The sequence below is a fragment of the Pezoporus occidentalis genome, unplaced genomic scaffold, assembly GCF_034315485.1.
Source record: "Pezoporus occidentalis ecotype Australia unplaced genomic scaffold, CSIRO_AGI_Poc_V1 ctg23, whole genome shotgun sequence".
In the NCBI taxonomy this organism is placed as follows: domain Eukaryota; kingdom Metazoa; phylum Chordata; class Aves; order Psittaciformes; family Psittacidae; genus Pezoporus; species Pezoporus occidentalis.
The window spans coordinates 7,938,706-7,960,577 of record NW_026914180.1 but is presented as its reverse complement, the minus strand read 5'-3'; the positions used below and the strand labels follow the sequence as shown (position 1 = coordinate 7,960,577).

General features: G+C 39.7%; 1 protein-coding gene across 1 annotated transcript in view; it reads left to right on the top strand.

The window, feature by feature from the left end:
• ADARB2 (adenosine deaminase RNA specific B2 (inactive)) overlaps positions 1-21,872 on the top strand; it is a 307,816-nt gene that overhangs the window by 78,627 nt on the left and 207,317 nt on the right. The gene's annotated exons all lie outside the window — the stretch shown is intronic.

Genomic DNA, 21,872 nt, shown 5'->3' with positions numbered 1-21,872 from the left:
AACTGCCTAAAAACCATTCAAATATCTCTGCTATTCATTCCTATTGTGCTCTGCATTTCTCTTCTGTTTCCTACCAGAAGATGAAATGGAAACTGTCTAGAGGACTAATATAAATAAAATTAACAGTGATTGGAAACCCAGCACCAGTTTGTATGGTGCAAGAACTAATGTGGTATGATTCACTTGTATCAGGCCTTAGCTCCATTTATTCTCTTTGTTTTCCTGTTCAGTTAACTTTTAACAAGAGGGAACTCTGAACAAACCCCTTGTTCTTTCATTTTAGTACTTTTATTTATCTCCTGATGCCTGCTGTGGATAGGAAGCCTAAAGTTATTTCATAAATGAAGCATGTGAAAATGAACCAAGTGGACAACGTAAGCTGCTAATTAGTTTTCATGTTTTTTCGTTATCAGGGTTGTGGAAAATAGTTTGGACAGATTAAAAACACATTTTAACCTTACCCCAAATGTTAACTGAATGAAACAGAAAATCAAAGTATTTAGCAGCTTCTGTAGTACACACCACTCACATCTGTCCCCTGTGGGTTGAGAGCAACATAAGAATTAGTGGCTTTTGGCTAACCAAGTGCAAGCCACAAACACTCATCCAAATCCCTTGCAATAGCAGGAGTGTCTGTAATCTCAGGTATGCAGCTATTAGCAAGTAGCTTTTCCCAGTAGCATTTGAAAAGATCTTTTAATGTACAGAGCAAAACTCCAGCAATGCACCTCTGTAGGTTAAAAAAGGGACATACGCTTTAGAAGCATTGGTCTTGGAAATGAAAAGAGACTCAGAGATTTGTGAGTAATATTTGCACTGTAAAAACCTAGGAGCGTCCCTGTGGCTGGCAACAGATGTACATGGAGCTCAGTGTCTCTGACAGTGGCCAGTTGCAGACATGAGGACAGATTATATCCTGCTCTGAATAGTCACTCACCACTCACTGACCAGCAGCTGAAGCATTTCCTGAACTAGACACAGTGCTTTGCACCACTGCAGGAACAGGAAAAAAAGGTCTTGCATAAATGGCTTTATTGGTGTATGTAAATTGTCCATCTAAAGGCTAATTGGTATAATTGCATAAACCCACTGATTTCAGATCAAGTTTACTGTATATTAGCTATTCTTTCCAGAGCTGCCTTGGTGCAATTGTTGTGGGTTTCACTTGCTTTATGGGTCTATTCCTGTAAGTGCTAGATGTCCTCCACTCAAAGTTAATTGAGTCCAAGTCAAAGTCACCCACCATAAGCAGAATTTAGCTGCTAATCCCAGTCCCTGTGATCATGTGTTTTCTTATTCACTGTATATTTCACTCCTTTGCCTGGATTCCAGTTTCAGAAAACTCTCCCTGTACTACTCCTGTCCTGCCTCCTGAGTGACACAAAGTGTCTCAGCATCTGATTTCTTTCCACTGCACACCTCTTTTAGAGTACTGATCAGACCTTTCAGATCTTCCCCTGACTAAAAGCTGTTCCTATTTTAAAAGCTCTTTGGCTACTGTTTTCAGCTTCTTGAATGTAAGATTCTGGTTTTAGTTGGCATCTGCTGGTGTATTATATTTTCCTTGAAAAAAAATGCTTCGGTACGGGTCCCTATTCCCCCCTTACTGTAGGTTACTATTTAATGAGCTTTAATAAGCTTAGATGCTGAGATAGATGGATTCTGCTTCCTACATTTAATATAATGTGTTGCCATGGAGATAAGTTCTTCTCTAACAAGTGACAAATAAGCCAAAGAACGCTTTGCCAAAATAGTTCAAAGATTGGAAATGTGACATTAAAAAAATCTTTTTGCCACTGAGCTAAATTATTTATTTTGATGCTCTTTTTGCTGTTCTATTTTGTCTCTTCTCTCTGGAACCACCTTTAACATCCTCACTCCTCCTCAACAGGACTGACAGGCATGTACCTTTGGAGCCTATTCCAGTTCTGCCCCATGAACTGGATAACGTCACTCAGTGATGGAACTGGCATTTGTCTCCCCTGTCTTGCTCTCTGCTCCCTTGTCGGCAAAGACTTAAAGGCTTTTCTTCATCAGAGATCGATCACTTGGGTTTTTCGTGATCCCACATCTAGCAGTTCACTATGCAGCACGGCAGGAATTGTACCAATTGGGATAACTCACAAGCTCATTTCCTTCTGGGGCTTACAGCCTCATTATTTTACTTTGTCCTTGGTACTCCTCTGAAGCTCTTTGCCATTGTGTGAGTAACTCTACTGGATTAGCAATTTAGGGTTTTCTTGTTGGGGTTTGATGGTTTAATTGATTAGATGGATTGAATAATCCAGTTAAAATATCCGCCTGTCAGAGTAGAGCTAGACAACTGCCACCTCTATGTGCTGAGACACTGAAGCACTGGTTTCAAAAATATTCTCCTTTGCCTTGCTAAAACCCGCGGGAGCACTGCTATTGATTTAACCCCTAACACGGCAATGAGGGCTAGGCACTCAGAAAGCAAAGACAACATAGCTTTCTCAGCAGTGAAAATGGCATGAATAGTGGGAGTAGCACAGGGAGCTTCCCTGGAGAAACTCTGTTGACCCTGAATGCTTTCAATTGACCACTGAGTCCCATAATAAAAGATAAATTTTCTGACATTGTAATTAATTGTTGCTTTGCAAAAGGCTGTGCCTTACTGCACCAACCACCATGCTGGCTTGTGTCATCCATCTTTGGTATATTCACAGCAGCACAACTTACTTGTTTCTAAGAGGACTGACTTACTGAATTTCTCCTTATTTGCATGAATAGATAATCTGTTCTTTCAGTTTAACAACAGTAATCAATATTACTAAAAAGGTTTCACTTTTTCTGTTTTGAAGTCATAACTTTAAGAGAGCAGAATTGATTTTCTTTTTTTTAGAACCTTGCTTGCTAATAAGGATCATAATTTTCTTGTCAGTTAAAGAAACTCTTCTTCTGTCCATCTAGGTATCAAAAAAGCTTCTGTGAAGTGTTATTAGTGTTTAAGAAACATTGGGTATTCGTCAAGAGCTTTACTGCTAGCAAACTACAGGTATTTATTTCAAATCTGTGCACACCGTGTATTTTAGTATTCTCCCTGAGCTAAGGAAGTGATCTGGCAACTAATTATCTGCACAACTTCATAAAAGTCACTTTTGCCAGCAGCAGCACATATTCAGTGAATATTCAGTATATCTATGCTGAAGGACCATAATTCAGAAGGAGACATATACAGACCAGACTGGAGCAAATGCAAGTCTGAACGAAGCCAAGATGTACAGCAAGGCACTTTTCCCTGTGCCTTGACAGTCAGCAAACTTCAGTCATGGTAAGATTGAAGCTCGTGTTTTCTTTATTTTCTATAACGAGAGGACTTACATAATCAAAGTCTATTGGGACAATGTGTAGCTTGTGTAAAAAAAAATCACGTATCAAAAAGTGAGGCAAACTTTTCACTTCAGGAATGCAGGTGGAGTTCAGGGTATAGATATGCAGAGCCAGGCTTACTTGGACAAGAAGTGGCTGTTTGGCCAGGTGTCCAGCATTAGTCGCAGGAGAGCTGAGACTTTCTTGTTGGCTCCGAGGTTACAATTTTGCCACTGATGGCCCTCCTGTCCTACCAGGGGAGAATGCATCTCCTTCAGTTAATGAGCACAAATTAAGTTACCTGATCTTCTACAGATTTCTCTCTTTCTCCTGCTAATTCTGTTTCTCTCACACGCTCACGCTCATCACTTTATGGGAGCAGGCATGCTCTTGACATTTTACCAGTAGCAAAGAAGGCAACAATAACCTTTGACTAAAACTGTTTTTTAGATAGGTACCTAATGTGAAGTGTTGACTGCTTGCATGTCAGATGACTGTGTTTCCTAAGGGTTTTGGAGAGCTAAAACTCCAACCTGAAGGGTCTGTGCAATCTTGTAACATTTCTTCTATATTTTCTCACTGTTTGCTGATGGCAGCACTGACTTGATTCTTTAACCAATACCCTAGTAGGCATGAGACAGGTTTACTTCTGGTATATTAAATCTTCTGGCAGATTGCATATGTGGAGGGAGTCTCTTGGAGGGTGAGCAGGTGGATGTATCAATCATTGTTTAAAGCTGGCTCACGTCCTTTTGCAGAACTACTGCCATGTTGTTATCCTGGGTAACTTGGTAGCTCGAGGGTTGGGCAATGAGTCCATGTGATTTCTCCCAGGATTCACTTTCAGACTCTTTGCTGTTTTATATCCACCTGCTTCCTTTTGGAAATGTGGTTGGACTGTAAGACTGGAGCCATCATGACTCTGTCAGTGATGAATAACCAATGCACTTGTCATTCTCCCTGATCATGCTATGAATGCTTTATGCTGCTTTTCACAGATGTGGTTTGATGGAAAACTTGCAAACTAGTTAGGATAAAAATTTCATCAGAGAAGGTTTACTCAACATCTCTAGTCCCAGCCTCCGGATTGAGTCAAAATGCGTGGTTTTTTTTTTAACAAACACCACTGAAAATCCTGGAACACTTCTGTGCCACCTCATCTGAACACTCTTCATCAAGTATCAAAATACCAAGAATGCCAAGTTATCACCAAAAGGTAAAGTCCATGTTTCGAAGCATCTTTTATGTACAATTTCATCTCAGTGAACTAACTCAGCCAAGTCAGCTGTAGCTGAACACTGTGGCCTGTGGGACTCGGGCTGTACATGCTGGGGAGGTAACACATGCTCTTGAGCTAGTCACTGGCATCAGAAATGCTTGTCCTCAGGCTGTCAAAGTAAGGTTGAGGCGTGCAGTGAGGTGCCAAAGGCTTTGATTTAGGTCCTCAGTTTTGTTTCATGTAGTCTGCTGTCACTGGCACTATCTTAGATTTTCAGAATTATTTTACAAATTACTGCCAAAACCAGTCAACACTGGAAGAAAACAGTGCCGTAATTCTGATGTGCATTCTGCCCCATGCTTCTGTGTCCTTCATGCTGTCATAAACCACTTTTTCCAAATATCACATCTTTGTCCAGAGCCTGCTGGATAGTAGGAGAACTTTCTGTAGTTTTATAAACAGCAATAGATTATTATATATCCTTCACCATATCTTTGAAACAGTTTCCTTCATCAGCATCAAAGCAATCTTTTCATTCATTTAGATCAAAAGACTTCTGAGCTACCATTCCTTCCATTTTTGTACATTTTACTATAATACCTGGAGAACTACCTCCTGGATTCCTCTGTAAATTCCATAATCAAATGGATTAATATTCTGTCTAATTTTGTGCTTCTGTACCTGATAATACTTCCTCATTTCCCTCTGCTTAAAACTATTGGTAGTAAGCATTTTTCTCTGCCATCTCTTGTGCAGCCCTTATGATTTTTAGACAGGTTTTTACACAGGTGTCATCTTCCTGATGAAGTCTGACAGGGCAATTGTAATTCTAAGAATGGGAATGTTTCAGGACTTGTATATGTTTGATAAATGTCTAAAAAATTTCAGTGACTTTTAGGTCTGATAAAAGGAGCCATGAACAGTTCTGGGAAATGAACTTTTATTTTTCTACCAAACATTGCAGGCAGATACATCTCCGTGATGGTATGCAAAGATTACTCCTGTGGGTGATCTCTACAGGCAGTCTGCTCGCCATGTTTCTGTAATCAAACTGCCAGCTCAGATTGCTTGTGGCAATACTTTGTTAGGAAACAATTTGAAAAGATGATGAGTTGAAATAGGAAAGGAGTCCTGAACTTCTGGGGGAATTGAGTACCAGGGGAGTGTAGCTCTTTTGGAAACTGTCAGGCTTGTCTCTATGCTCATGACAAGGAGTACAGGTGAGATTATCTGTACTCTCTTTCCCATCAATAACCATCTGTATTGTTCTTTTTAGTTATATTCTTAGTTACCAGGATGTAACTAAGCCTGATCCCCCTCACACTTCTTTTCATCACATCAGTGTGGCTCTGTTGATTTTCCTTTACAGCAATGTGAAAGGAAAAATTGATGTATTAAGGAAACATTTTACTCTCTTTCATTACACAAAGGGTAATAATATTTTTAAGGTGACATAGAGAAAAAGAGAAGTACTGTAGTCAGACTTGAACATTCAATAGAAAAGTGAGTCTTGGGATGCATAAAATGTTTAGGCAAGTTCAAACTAATTTTATGAACCGTTCACCCAGCTCAACTTTCTTTTTCTATCTCATTTTCCTTTACCAGCTGAAAACAAATACAGCAAACATCAGTAGACCTTAAAAAAACACATTAAAATTGAGCACAAGGTTCCTCCTTTCTTTCAATATATCTCAGCTAAATTGAAATACAACTATATTTTTTAAGATGACAGCTTTCAAGAAAATGGTGTCAAGTTTAACTTTAAAAAAAGACTGGTTTAGTTCAGTCTAAGAAATTTATGTAATGATATATTCCAAAATATGCTGTAAAGAACTATCAACAGACATGTTCAAAACCAAAATGCAGCATACCAAATTATTTAAAGCTCTGCATGTATGTGTTGCTTTGTCTTTATAGGTTGTTAATTATAATGCCATAAACCACAAAGAACCTACAGCCAAAGGCATTCATAATGATGTTAGATTGGAATGTTTACTACTGCATTTGTGAGCACTCTTTTTTTTTTTCTTTTTTGTTACTGCTTTTTGGATATGAATTGGCATGTCCATCCCCAGGAGCAGAAACAGTTTCCTTAGACAACAACAGCCAAACATCTCCAGTGCCGGTACCATTAGATATGACATGACCTTTGATATGGGAGGATCTGAGTTAGAAAAGTAAGTGCTATTAATTGGTTCCAAAATTCAGGGGTCTGGGTAGCTGGCAGTTTCACCAGGCTTCCCAGATTTATAAGGCTCTTCAAAATATATATGCTGTGCACTGACCTCCACAGGAGAGTTTGGTGCTGGTATGAGGTGTACCCATATATTTGTACCTTCATTCCCTCAAAAAAACAGGCAAAGAAACTGCCTGCAATTTGTCAAATAAACAAATGGAATGCCCATCAGACAGGGCAATGTGAAGAAGCTGTTTGAAGTTGTCAAGGAATGGTTGGTGGAACTGGCTCAAAGCAGCTCCACTGTAGTGTTGCGATCAAGATGCCAGGTTTGTTTCTTTGACAGTTGTTGGTAATCTTTAGTGATAGGAAGCTGGTGTGTGTTTCAAAAAAGAGGTAAAAGGACATACTCTGAATTTCATGGGTCAGTACCCTGCCTTAAAACATGAATTAGTTGCAGAAAAAACAGGCTGTAAACACTAGGTCTTGTGTCTTGAGAAGGGAGGGCTTATGTGTTTTGTTGAAAGCTGCACATTCTGTGTGGGGACCCTGCTGGACTTCCAAGCAAAGCACCTCCTGTTCTCAGTAGGATCAGGATTACACATTTAGATTTTCCTCTCATGGCCAAAAGATTATGAGTGATGTAAAAAGAATGAGACAGATACTCAGCTGGTGCCACCAACTGATACAGGTACATGCAAGCCCAAAACACTGCTTTGATTTACACTGTTTGGAGGTTTGGTTCTGGACACAACCACATTATTAGGACAGATGATACCTGCTGAACCTCACCACAGCTGTTGCTGTGCTACTTAGATGTGAAGACAAACTTCACCTCCTTAAAAGAGAAAAACCTACCCCCCCGGTGCTGCCCAGCTTCTTGGCAGGATCTGAAACTGCCTGTCCTGCCTGAAGGACAAGGCAGCCTGGCTTCATGGGCTTGCTGACGCACAAAACCCTTATCTGCACATTTTCTCTGTCCCTGATTGTCCTGTCTTCAGGACACAGCAAAAACAGGTTTGCCAAAACTGACCTTGTGCAATGCTTCCATTTTGTTCTGATCTTGGCCTGAAAATTCCTCTTTTCTGAAACCCATAAAAACTGAAGAACTGCTTAGGTTGACTTTATCCCTTAAAAAAAAAAAAAAACAAAAAACAGGCTGAAATCCAGCCTCTCTTCCTGTCTGAATGAGGGCTTAGGACATTCACTCTTAACTGAAAATTGTTCACTAGTTACTGTTTTAACCAGCTAGAACCATAGGTTTTAGTCATTAATTCTTCCAGAGGGTTGCTAGAAGTTAGTGCAAAAGCATAAGCATGCACAGTTTCATTTCATTTCTAGGAACTTTTGCATATGCTCTTTCCAAAGCAATTCAGTGAAAAATGTGATAGCATCATAAGCGCTGAGAGACTGGTAATTTAGGATGCAAAGTGTGTCTGTTAAAATTTACCAAAATATGGCTTTGATTGATGTCATGACTGAAAACTGCTATGACTGATGGCATTTCAGTGGTGTTTGTGAAATGGAAAGACCTAAAGCTTCAGATCATCCATCATGTGCAGATGTTTACTTTGCTGCAAGGGTTCCCGTTCCTATAAAGAAGGCTGCCTGGGTGGGTTATAGTAAGAGCACCAGCATTCTCCATGGCATCCCGACTCATAGTTAACTGGAGAAACTCAGCGCTGCCAGGTATGATGCTTTACACAGGTTCTAAGTTTAGTTTAGGATTTGTAAAGTGTAGAGAGAAATAAAATGCTAACACACACGTGACGAAGACATTGGAGTTCACTTTGGCAGTTATGTTTTGCACTTGGTTTACTCATGGCAGGATTGTTTTCTGGACCCACTGTCAGGGATTGTTATGGACTGGGGGAAAAAAAAGGTAAGAAGTTCCATTTCTCCAAGTAGAGTTCACTTTTAATGGGAGTGTTTTTTATTGAGGAGGAAGGTACAGTTAAGGAAACATAACTGATGATCCACTAGGAACTTTGCCGTTCATATTGATGCTCATGTAAGGGCTTAGGTTACTATACTGATATGCCCAAGATAAGCAGGCAATATGGGAGTGCACAGATGTTTGCCTTGTTATTCTGTTACATTGTATTTGTAATAAGTTGTGTAGTGCTATTTAATTTGCAGTTGTTATGCCCAAGACTGATAGATTCTGGTTATCTTTTATAAATAGCATAGTATGCAGACAGTACCATCCCCAGATAAAAAAGTCAAATGATTATCTGGGACCCTGCAGGCCTGTCCAGACCGTCAAGGACAATTTCCTGACCATCAGATTATTGCGTGGTACCTGGCCTGGTACCCAGCTTACCTGGTCATATTCCTAGGCAGGCTGAACTCTCCTCTGGATGTATAAGGGTACCCAGAGAGGCAGCAGCTGCAGAGCTGAGGGGTAACCCCCTCACACATCTTTGTTGCTCTAAAGCAGAGACTAAGCCAAGACCTATGCCCCAAGTCTGGGACATGTAGTACTGGCCATGAAAGTCAGGAACTTGGTAGATGAGTGTAATGGGATGTGATGGGGACAGGAGGGTGAAGAAGCAAGGGCCAAGTCGTGGCATGAGGATTCAAAGTGAAGAGTGATATAGGTTGGAATAGAGGAAGAAGACAACGACAGCATGAAAGGAGAAGACAGTTTTGCATTTTTAGAACCCGTCTGGGTCCTGGATTTTGATGGACTCCAAAATGTCTAAAGCCTAGCCTGAAAGTAATTTTCAAATGTTAGCTTATTATAAAAAGAATATGTGTGATGTTGCAGTTTGGTAATAGTAGACATTTACCTGGGGATAAAGTTAAGTTCACATGTTAAATTTTCATGCTGTCATAGCTTGAGTTTTATTCAAGAAATATTTTTCCCAGGGGGATTTGTATTTGCCTGAGTGACTTAAGGTGCCAGATGGCTGAAGGTACTTCAGCTTCATTCTTTTCTGTAACACTGACTACCTGCCAGTTCCTCACGCTTTTAAATACTGTATGTACCTAAGGAAAAAAAATTGCTCCGTAAGAAAAAATGAAATATCTCAATGTTGCTAAAAGACATATGAAAAAAAAAAACGGTGCTGCATGAGCTCAAAAAGCACAACATCTCATCTGATCAGAACCTGCTTATGCTTCAAGCTCTCAAAGGAAGCACCTCGTCAGGGTCCACCTCTCCAAAAGAGACTGCAGCTAGGATAGTTTAAGGACCCTGAGACAGCTTTAACAAATTATTAGTTTAACCTGAGAGAAGAATGCCCTTGCCTCAACTTGGAGATGCAGATGTGACAAAGGTCTAGAGGTTCAGATCTCCCCATGGCACTACCCCATTCTCAATTCACAGTTTAGCAGTCTTCACAGGGCAGGCCATCTTTTGAACAGTGTAATTTCGTGAGACTATCCATTTAGTTCTGTAACAGGTATTGCTATTGCTAGCAACAGGTCATAGGCTCTGTATGGAGTTTGTAAGGCCTCAGAGCTGAGGCTTGGTAAGTTTACTCTCTCTGAACTTCTCCTGACCTGCCTTCAGCTTTGATTTCCCTGGTTTAGCTGTGACAGCAAATTCTTTGATTGACCAGGTAGCTATGTCTAATTTGTTTTACTTTGTTTATCTTTGCGTGGTATAACCGACAGCTTTATACAAATAGGAATAATAAGCAGTTATACTGTATAGAATAAGATATTTATGGCTCTAATGTAGTGATGTCATGCAAAGAAATGCATACTTGGCATTATAGCAGATTCCTTGACAGATGGAGACATAGGATGGGCATAGAGTCTTGCAGGCATGGAACAATAAGAGACATAGGTGATAAGGCACAGGTGAGCACTGGGGACCCCATAGCTATAGACAGCTCAATAGTCATCAAAGAAATGCAGACATGGGGATGGAAAAATAATGGGTTCAGGGGTAATTCAGAGGACACGGAAATAACTACCATATGCAAAATTCATGTAATGAATCATTACAAAAATCATGTAAGGAAACCTGCATGTGTGGACCTGCAGACCAGCAAGCAATGAGCAATGGTGGAAATGCATGTTAACAAACATGCAAAAATAACCCAAGTACATTCTGCAATGAAGAAGAGACTACATGGGCATCACGCTTGTCGTGGTGCAGGATGTCTAACAAAAGTTGTGTGTCACAGCAAGGTGGAAAGGTGGAAATATATTACTTTGTTTTGCTTGTAATCCTTGTTGAGTAATCCTAACATATTATGCCCTTAGCATTAAAAACATAAATATTGACAAGATGGCTTGATTGAAGGCGATCTAGAGTTTTGTTCTGCTTGAGTGTTGCACTGGATGGGAGTAAAGTCAGGTGAAACAAATGTTTGTTTAGTATTAATGAGCAAAAATGTCCCCTACTTTGGCATGAGAAAAATAAAAACTGAATGGAAAATAGTTGCGCATTTTTCTTCCTGGCGTACCGTCATGTATGGACCACAGCTTTAAATTCCAGTGTTAGTCCTCATTATGTTTGAAATTGCACAGTTCTGTTGGTATAACTCTCTTACCTTTAATAAAGGAACATGAATGAGAAATTTGGCTTAATTGCATAGTGTTAAGTCTGAGCAGTGTTTCTAGCATCTAAATTGTATTAGTTGAAGACATCCTAGGGCCTGAAAGAGCAGAAGGGGATGCTAGTTTTGTCTGAGTACTAAATTGGTACAGATGGGAGGTACTCCTGGTCTAGTTCAGTACCTGCTATGTCTCCGGCATGTCTCTGAAATCCTCCCCCATGTGGGTCCGCATACAGCTGGGCAGGCAATGTGGCTTTGACTACACTGTGCACTAATCAGGCTTTCAAATGAAGATGGAGCATAATTAAAGTCAGTGTAAAATTACCTAGAAGGCAGTAACACATTTTAACAGGCTGTAGCTCTTTGACATTTATATAATAAAAAAAAAGTGTGCTTTCTCCTTAGGGGTACAAACCCAGAAGGTGTTTGGTCTGACTTAGCTGGAGGGGCTAATGACCTTCAAAAAGATGTGCCATGCCTTGCAGAATACAGCTGTAAGGAATGAAAACAGTTTCTTTCTGTGCTGCGGACACCAGCCTGGCTGGTGGCATCAACTCACATGCAGAGCCCAGCAGCAGAAAATAATAATTCTGTTCTGCAGAGGCAGTAGTGCAATGATCTTGCTTTGAATGTCACCTCACACATCGGCCTCTTTTTTTCCTCTCATGCGTGGAAGTACTTACACTCTCCAGAGTGGCAGAAATATGTTTACCAGCTCTTGCGGACTCATCTGTTTGAGCCAAATGAATTTTCAGGTGGTAAAGCTGTCTAAAAAGGTAGAGAAGAAAGGCCACCCAGGAGTTTTCAGATCTTGAGTGAGACATATCTCCAGCTTGGGCACCAAAACAAATTCAGGGCAACTTCTGCTTCCCCTGTGAATGCATAGTAATGGGATTCCTGCTGTCCCGGAGGAAAAAATGCTGATTTGGAATTGATAGTTACACTGCTGTACAGGGCACTGTATCGAAGAAAATGCAGATGTTACAGAGGGTTATGTCACATTCAGATCTAGATGAACTTACGTGAGGTAGAAACTATGAAGAGTGCACTGTTTAAGAGAATTCCCTGCAGAGACAGCAAAGGCACTGGGGCAGTTCCCTTGCACCTAAAAGGTTTGGAGTGTCATGGGGGTCCATCATTTTCTGTCTATCCCAAGGTGCTCAGCCACCACTTAAGTCATTTTCCCATCTCATCATCATGTAAATGAAATGCACCATGTTTCTGTGAGAGGCTATTAGACTGCTGTGATGAGTATTTTTTGTTTGATTGGATAAAGTAAATTTACATGGACTTCCGATTCCAAACGTATTTTTCATTTTGTTTACAGCCAATATATAGAAAAAAATCTGGAAAGCATAGAAGTCTCTTAAAACATAAAGCGGAATTCTCATTAGGGTTGATATAAGATCAATAATTTGGAAATAATGCTACCTTGTCAGTATTTCTATATACTTTTCTTCTTAGGGGTTCATAAATCGCTCATAAAAGAGCAATTGTCTCAGAATGAAAAACCAGTGGGTAAAACTTTATATAAAATTAGTTAAGCATTGGTTTTAATTTGAAATATTTTCCTGTGTTTTCCACTGCTGGTTTGCTCATCTTTGACAAAAAAAAAGAGACAAATAGTTACTTTTATGAAACAGTCCTGAGGAGGTAAAAAGCTCTCATTCGAGCTCAGCTGTTCAAATTTAGAATCCTCTGAAATGTGCATTTTGCCTCCCACTGTCATGCTGGGAGGCAGCAGGAGGGAAGGCTTGGAAGGGAGGATCATCTTTGCTGCCTTGACTGCCTGCTGCAGTGCATGCGGGTCAGGGCCCTTTGCTTGCACCTGACCTCCCAGCATTTTGTTTCTGCTGAGAAAATGCCCTCAACATCTGTGTGCCGGCTAATGGACATGTGTAAAACTGGCAGTGTCCTGGGGACAGCGTGCTATTTCATAGCCAAACCGAGCTACTGCCCTCCAGGTGGAATTATGTTGCCTGTTCTGCTGGTAGGACACATCTGGACAATTGAGGCCATCCCTACGTGGCCACCCAGAAGACTGGTACTGGTTATATGAAAATACAAAACAGCAGTGGAAGCAAAAGTAGAGGGAAAAAGATGGAAATTGTGCGTTAGGGTTTTCATTTCAAAACATGATGCTGTGAGGGTACTAAATATAGGGTACTAAAGACAGATGGCAGAAAGATGTTTTCAGAACTGCGTGTTCGATGTCTCTTGAACTAAATAAGAGTTCCATTTTCAGGGCATAACTGGAAATGACACAGGTCAGTAGCACGCCTTTAGACAGAAAAATACCTTTTAAATTTGACCTTAAGTATTTAACATCTAAATTGTTAACCTTGGACACCTGTAAACTTCCGCGAATTTCAGCCTTTGTATTCTTTGTCTGTTTCAGCAATTCTGGATATTTTATCATTTGTGTAATTAAATTACAGGAAACGGGCAGGTAATTTTCTAACTGGAATATTACAATTTTGTATTTTCTAAAATAATTTTTAAAAATTATAAAACTGTGCTGGTCTTCATGGTCTGTAATTCATCAAGAGCATTCAAATAACAGGTAATGTTAATCAAATGCTTATTTGGGTGTTTTTTGACTTTATTAAAGTAATTTCAGTGTTTTTTGACTTTATTAAAATAAAAATGGATGTATTATTATTGTGACAGGAGAAGCTACAATAAATTAATGGATATGTTTCTCAGCTCATTAGAAAGGTAGCAGCTTGATATTGCATTGTTACTGCTGATTACTTCTATAGTGAGAAAATGTATGGCTATTCCTTGCAGGCAGTAATGATAGATAATAATTGGTTTTAAAGATGCCACCAGGAAACCCTAGTGAATGGAGGAAGTGAAACAATTTTAACATGACCAAATGAAATTAAATGTACGATACATTGTTATGTATTACAAAACTACTTCTGGTAGCTGAATGCCAGCTCAATACCACAAAAAAAAAAAGCTTGTGAGGTTTTTCAGTATTTAGCCAAAAGTCAGCGTATGTTTTCATCTGATGCATGTGACAATAATGTACATGAAAGTGAACTAGTATCTGGCAGTTTGGTTGGATTTACACAGATACTATATTCTGAGACTGTGAAAAAAAATCTGTTTTTGTCTCACAGCATATGTAGAATTCAGGTAAAACTCAGATTCAGTGGAACTTCGCACTATCCAAAAAGGACAGTGAATAATTCTACAGAAATTAGGAGAAGTGCTACCAAAAAGAGAATTGCTACTTCAAGTCTAACTATATTTGATTGCTTTCCCTGTGACCATGTTTAGTCCAATGTAAGGAAGGTATTGTATTTACTGAGGTGTCTTTGGAAAACTGCAATCCTATTCTTATGGAAAACAAATTGGTTTTTATGGTGGACTGTACCCAGATACTTTATTAACTTTATTAACTGAGGGTTTTTTTCTGCCCTATAGTAATTCCATTTGTGCATCATTCTTTCCTGCACATCTGTGTTGCTGTAGGAGTTCTGAGAAAATGTGTAGAGGATGAATGTTGCTGGTTGTTATGTGGGGCTATGGACGGTTGGTATTTGGCTTTATGAAAAGGAAATAATTTCAGAGATTCTTGTAGAACAGGTCAAGGTTCATACCTGATAAGCTAAATAATATAAAATAACCAGACAAAGCAATTATATTGTGGAATAAGAGATCCCCAAGGGTTGTTACAGAGGTTTAACTACTGTGTCTGTAATTATATCACTAAAATGCCTTGCCAGATTAGGCTGAACAGCCATTCTGAACCTAAAGACTGTCTGTGGTAGCTCTCTCAGGATCCCTTCAGTGTTGCTGTGAAAACAGAAGTATGGAATTTGAACATCGCAGGCCAGATCCTGTGAGAGAAGAAGGTAGCCTTTAAAGCACTGAATGGATGTGCTCCTTCAGAGTAAGAGTTACGAGTGCATCACCCCATGATTACTGAAGGAAATGTTTCCCTTCCAAAGCCATACCTTCAGGTAACAGAAAATGCTACTGTGTTCTGAGGACCTGCTCCTGATAGCCTTTGTTTCAATAGCCTTAATTCAGTTGTAAAAGAAGGCTGACAGGCTTCTATGCTTGGTAGCACATGGTCATGGTGTGTTGGCTATGCCTGTCCTCCAGCCACTGCTTTAACAGCCTGGATCCCAGCAGAGAGACCCTGTCCTGGGCTGAGCTGAAGCAATTCCTTGAGTTAGGATGGGGAAGATTCTGGCACCTGCTCCCTTCTGCTCTGCCAAAGGGCTCACAATCTCCTGGAGAGGGCACAAGTGAAGAGCTTTCTTAAATTCCAGCTAAATCAGCCTAGAAAAATCACTGTCGGAGCCCTACCTACACAGCAGTGGCATTGGTCAGATTTGATACCTAAAGGTATCTACACATGGACGTCCATTTCAGATCTGCCCTTCTAGACAATGTCCTTTGCTGTGTCCATTCTCAAATTTGTTTTTCATTAACTTCCTTCCTAATGCCAAGACTTTCATATTCTTCTACCTTAATCTGAGATCCCAGATATTGAAATCAAGCCTCAAAAGGTGTGAGCAGGACTGGATGTATTCTGAATACTGCTGGCGTTTACTAAATTAGTCAGAGCCAAAGTCACTTATTTTGAACCCAGAGTTCAGTTTTGTGTGTCAGGAGGTTGTATCCAGAAGGTTTTCAAAATAACTTCTGGATTAACAACATTGGGTTTACCTCCTTTTGTTTTCCCCTTCCAATAAGGTTTTATTGGAAAACTATTTTGTCATGATTACCGAAAGCAGAGTAAATTTGCATGTTTTCTCCTTTGGGAAATCCTGACACTTCTAATGGGAATTTGATTGAGATGGGAATGGTTGGGATGGGAATGGCCATCCAAAAAGCCTGATAAGCTAGGAAATGTCAGCCATTCATTTCTTACCATTTTTGATACAGATCTACAGTGAAATACTTAAATTGAATCACTACCATTTCATTGGTTTAGAGCATAGCATGACGTAAGCAGATAGAAGTATCTTGAGATTGAGATGGAACAGATAAAATATCTAACAAGACTTTTTCTAGAACTGATGTATAGAAACTCCATTAAGATCTTCAATACTCCTTTTAAAGAGCCTTTGCCTCACCAAAAAAAACCCCAACAAAAGCTAGACTGATACACAACAAACTATTATGGACTACAGTAATTGCTTTCAAATCAATAACTATCATACTTTCCCCTTACTTTTTTCTCCCATCTTTACTAATTATGGTTCAGTAGTGGACATAACACTGGCAATTTAAAGCAAGAAGAATTTCACTGAAATCATAGCCTTCACTGCGTAATTGCAACCTCTAATTGCATGAATGCAACGAATGCATGAATGCAGCCCATTTTTTTACACTGTTCACTTAGGCAAGTATACCAACTAAGGCATTTGATTCCTAGTCACACAGTTGACTTTTTCCAAGACATATTTGGTGAAAGTGTCTCTTTCCACAGTAGTTTTTGACACAATGGGATCTTGATCATAATTGGGGTTTCTGGCTGGTGTTACAATTCAGACAGTAGTAACAACCTCACATCCAAGAGAGGACAAATGAAAAACTATCAGATAAATTAAAGGTGAGGAAGAGGACTGAATTTGATTGGACAGTCATCCTTTTTGGAGAGATATTTTCTTTTCTGTTCTTTATTGGGAATCTCTCTTGGTTTTGCCTATACTGAATGTACACTTCGATGTGATTTGGTGCTTTTCTTTTGAAATCAATAATCATTGAAGTTATGTGGCACTTACCATTAAGCCAAGGCATTTTTTTCTCTGTACAGAACTAATAAATTTTATCCAAAACAATTTCTCCTTTTTCTTCAGTCCATGTTTTACAGAAAATTATTCATGGGTTAAAACTTATATGGGTTAAAACTTAAACAGGGGAAGTTTAGATATAAGGAAGAAGTACTTTACTGTAAGGGTGGTGAGGCACTGGAATGGGTTGCCCAAGGAAGTTGTGAATGCTCCATCCCTGTCAGACAGGTTCAAGGCCAGGTTGGACAGAGCCTTGGGTGACATGATTTAGTGTGAGGTGTCCCTGCCCGTGGCAGTGGAGTTGGAACTTGATGATCTTAAGGTCCTTTCCAGCCCTAACTATTCTATGATTCTATAAATATGCATCTCTGTGTATGAGGAAACAAATATCTTTACATGCCTTTGAGTTGTTTTACCACATAAGTTAGATTTGCACATATATACAAAAGAACAAAAATTCAAGATTAGCTTTGACTTGTGTAAAAGACTAAGGATCCTGTAATGACTGCTTGGTGGAAATGCGGGTTGTCAAACTCATTGTCATGATAATTACTCTAGTGTTCAGTCTTCCAACTAGTATTAGCTAGTAATTGTGACATTCAACGGGATTGCTCATGATAATAAATACTGTCAGCATCTAATGACCAATATTTCCATCTCTTAAATTTACAGCTTAAGTTCTGCAGATAGTGAAAAATCTAGTATTTTTAAAAGAAAATAAATAAAAAGCCTTGAAATTGAGGATTTAACCTTTTCTGCCTGCATACGTGTCTTGCTGGGTAGCTGGTGTGAAGCAGCTTATTACAGCACCCAATCACAGTTCTTCACTTCTGCAACATCTTCCTTGAGGAGGTTTCATAGTATTTTGTGAATGTAAGGAAAGTTCCCCTTGTAACCAGGGGCAGACAAGTGTCAAATCTGTTGTACTAATTATGAAATCAAAGTTTCATTTGCATTTTTAGTCCTTTTAGAAAGCAGAGTTGAAAGACAATTCCAGGCATTACACCTGCCTGTTGGTGACACTGACAAATAGCACAGTTTTACACTTGAATCATAATCTTTAAAACTGTTTTCCCATCTACATTGTTCCTCAGGGAAGGGCTTACATGAACAAGAGCAATACTAATACCCAGAGAGAGCAAGGGAATACTGACTACACACAAGCTGCTGTCTAATGCACTATTAAATAAACTGAAAATATGGGGAAGGAAACTGTTTTCTGTAATTCTTTTCATGACAAAGTTTAAGGAATCCTTTAATAGAGGCAGATAAGTTTATCGTTCAGGGTAAAAGTGATTAAGAGGGGTTTTTCTTGCACTCTGAACCACCTCTTTGGCGGTTCAGCGGATGTTTCCCCCATGGTCCAGAGCACGATCTGAACCTCCAGTCTGGCAGAAGCTGACCCTTCACAAGGCTATGAGGAGGCTAGGGACAGCATGGGATGTCCTTCTGCCCCCCTGAAAAGCTATAGACTTGTGTCCTTCAGAGCCCAAAGCTCAGCCTTATTAGAAGCTGGCCTTTTGCAGTTTAAGTGGTGCAGGCACTGTCGCGTACCGGCACGGTGTCCTTAATGGATGCACCACAGAAAGAGAGTGACTCCATTAAACCAAAGTACAGCCTTTTAATTCCCTTTGGTCCTGAGCACTCAGTTATCACTATCTCACAGCATCCTACATCCAAATCAAACCTGCCAGCTGCTTGGAGCTCTAGTTGTATTTAATTTAGTTAGTTGAAGCGGCACCTCGACTTCTCCCTCCCAACCACAGACAGGTTCCTTTCATACTATGCTGAGTGGGCGTTTTCTCTCCTGACATGAAAGGGCAGCCAATTTGTAAGGGGGAAAATTAAATTTAGGACACTTAGTTTATATGAGAGGAAGGAAAGTAGAGCAGGGGGGTGAGACAGGGGTATAGCATTGATAATGTGCATCCAAATGCATACACACATATATATATACTTGCAGAAACAGTAAAGATAATAGGTTAAAAACAGCTAGTAATTTTTGAACAATTGGTAATGCTGCATATCTTTTCATAATAGGCTATTTTGCATTTATTGCTAAGACTTCATGAGTTTTATTAATTATTCTTTCATCCCCAGAAAGAAAGAAAAATCAGATTTCCTTCTACCCTACCCCTGGAAATCCAGAAAAGCCCTAAACCACAATATTTTACCATGAGTGTGAAGGATCTGAATTCAAATTTTTATGTGTGCTTAAGGGTTTCTTTATGATTCTGAGCAAGTCCCTCAGCAGTTACCACTTCCAGTGCTTCAGTGCTCCATCTGTGAAACAGGACTAGGTCATCTTTCTTCTAGTTCTCCATTTATTGTAGTTCACTCAGGAATCCTCTGAAGCACGTATTGGCCATGGATATATGCAGCACCTATCAAAATTAACTCTGAGGTGTGTTTTTCTTTCAGTCTGCCTGCATGAATCCCCTTAAAACCAGTCTCTATAGAGCTGTGACCCTGAAGCAGGGGAATATAAAAGAGGATTTAACTGTGGGAAAGAATAAGATTGGATATGTAAATGGTAGAAGATACCAAGTGATTGTTCAGCAGGAGGGCAGGCATGTGCTGCACGCCTCAGGAAAGACAGCCAAGAGTCCTGCTGAAGTTTTACCTTCCAAAATCTGTTTCGTAGAGAATGATGCATTTGCAGAGAGTAGACGTGTAGCTTGTACTTATGTGGTAGAACAAGCCTGTTTTGGCACCTAAACTTTCTGCATGATGGAGAAACCACTGTTGTGGAGGTTTTTGCATCACTAACTTTTCTGGAAGCCCCGAAGTAAAATATAGCAATTCAGATTCATATGTATGTTCATTCTGTTGGTGTTCCTCACAAATGGGAAATATGTTTCCCTTGGTGAATTTAGACTCGATACTTACTTTTATCTTTTTGAAAATAAAAAGCTCATTCACATTCTCTCCATCTTATGCCTTCCTGTCCTGGAGCATTGGCTGCCTCCAGACGCAAGAATGTAACAGGTACATCCTGAACAACCGCTTCTTGCCCTTTACCTGAGGCTGACAATGAGGGAAGAGGGGCTGCTTAATTTTCTCCTAAAGAAAACAAAGGTCTCTTGACATCTACTGACAAATACTTAAGCACAGCTATTGCAGTATTTGCTCCTACAATCCGTGACCAGGTCCTTTTGCACACAGTGTTATCCATACACCCTTAGGAGGTGATTCTTGTATTAAGACCACACTGTCTATGCAAACCAAGTTGAATGACAGATTTTGGAGTTTATGTTGAGTTAGGTCCGTTCTCTTTATTTCTATGGCTGTGTCCTGAGTTTAACTGATTTGATTAGTGGTTCCCCATGGAACTTTGGGGTAAACAGCTTTGTATTACTTAAAGTTCATAGAATTCAGTCCGCTGTTTTGATATACGAGGTCAGAAAATATTAAAAAGATTATACATACAAATACAGTGTTTAATGCAGATCGTTCCTTTCCCCGTGATTGATTTGCCACGGTGTCTTGTAATTTATTCACGCAAGGGAGCTGTGATGGATGAGGTAAATTATTTTGGTTTTCCCTTTTGACTTAAATAATAATTGCTAATATTTTACTGTACTATGGAAATATGGGAATAAGACTTGGAAAAGTGTTGCAAAGTTACTTTTTAAGGCAACAGCAATTATAAGCATGAGTTCATTATTCAGAAAGAATGTGTTTCTTTAACAGAAGGAAAATGTCACAGTTTAAGAACATTACCTGAATGTTGAGAGGCGATGCTGTCAGATACACATCCAAATCAAAGATAATCAAATGGAGATATCCTTTTTTTTTAGCCAGTTGTCTTTTTCTCAAACCTTAACTCATGGCAAGAGATACAAAATTAATGGGTTCTGAAGATGAAAATATAGGTCCTGGCATAGAAGTTAGCATTTTGTAAAGCTGCCTCTTATGCATATCTCTAGGGATGGAAGCTTAGAAATACAATTTGGAACTGGAAAATAGAACGTAAAACAGCTTGAGCTGTTTTAAAACAACTGAGCTGGACCTTGCAGGGCTGCATCCACCTCAATATAAGTCACTGTATTTTAGTGAACCTACATGTGTTTTCATTATTAACTTGGTTTTAAAAAATTGTTTTCTAACACAGTCATATATGATGTATAAGCCATTTATGCAGTTTAACAGAAAGATCATGGGAGTGCACACTCAGGCAGGACAAATGTCTCATCCGGAACAGGTAACCCAGGTAAGGAATGTTTGAACCATGGAACACGGGAACCGTGTGAGTGGTGTCCCAGTGCTTTGTATTAACAAGCCTCACTGCTTCTCCACCAGAGGTTGCTCTCTGAAAGATGTAGATTGGCAGGAGGTAGCAGAGGTTCCCCAGATATCCCATGGTTAGATTGTATGAGGACTGGTAGACTGAGTGTTCACTGGGGTGGCAGGTGAGGTCTCAGCAATGCCAGAGGCTCAAGTCACCAGCACAGCTCTGCTGCTAGCTATGTAAGGTAGCCCTGACACATGAGCCTAACGAGCCATGGATGTGCTGATAAATCTGAACAGATTGACTGCTTTGATGAAAATAGGGCAAAATAAGGCAGGAAGTGGGACAAAGGAAGCAGAGAGCTCAGAGGTGGCTCAAGTGACCTCAGTGAAGAGCTGTAAATCTGAATCTTCATCCCCTGATGTCCCTGATACCATCACATTCCTGGTTTTCTTTCCTCCATATACTGAAGAACTTGAGTCTCCCCAAAGTAGCAATAGAAAACTGAGGCAGCTCATCTGCTTTTTGCTGCTTTAGACCTTGTCCTCTGGAAGATACCTACTTATAGGCTACATATCTAATTTCAAGTTTTGATCTCCATGCCAAATCATGATTCCTAAGAGATCAGTCTCTCAAATTCATG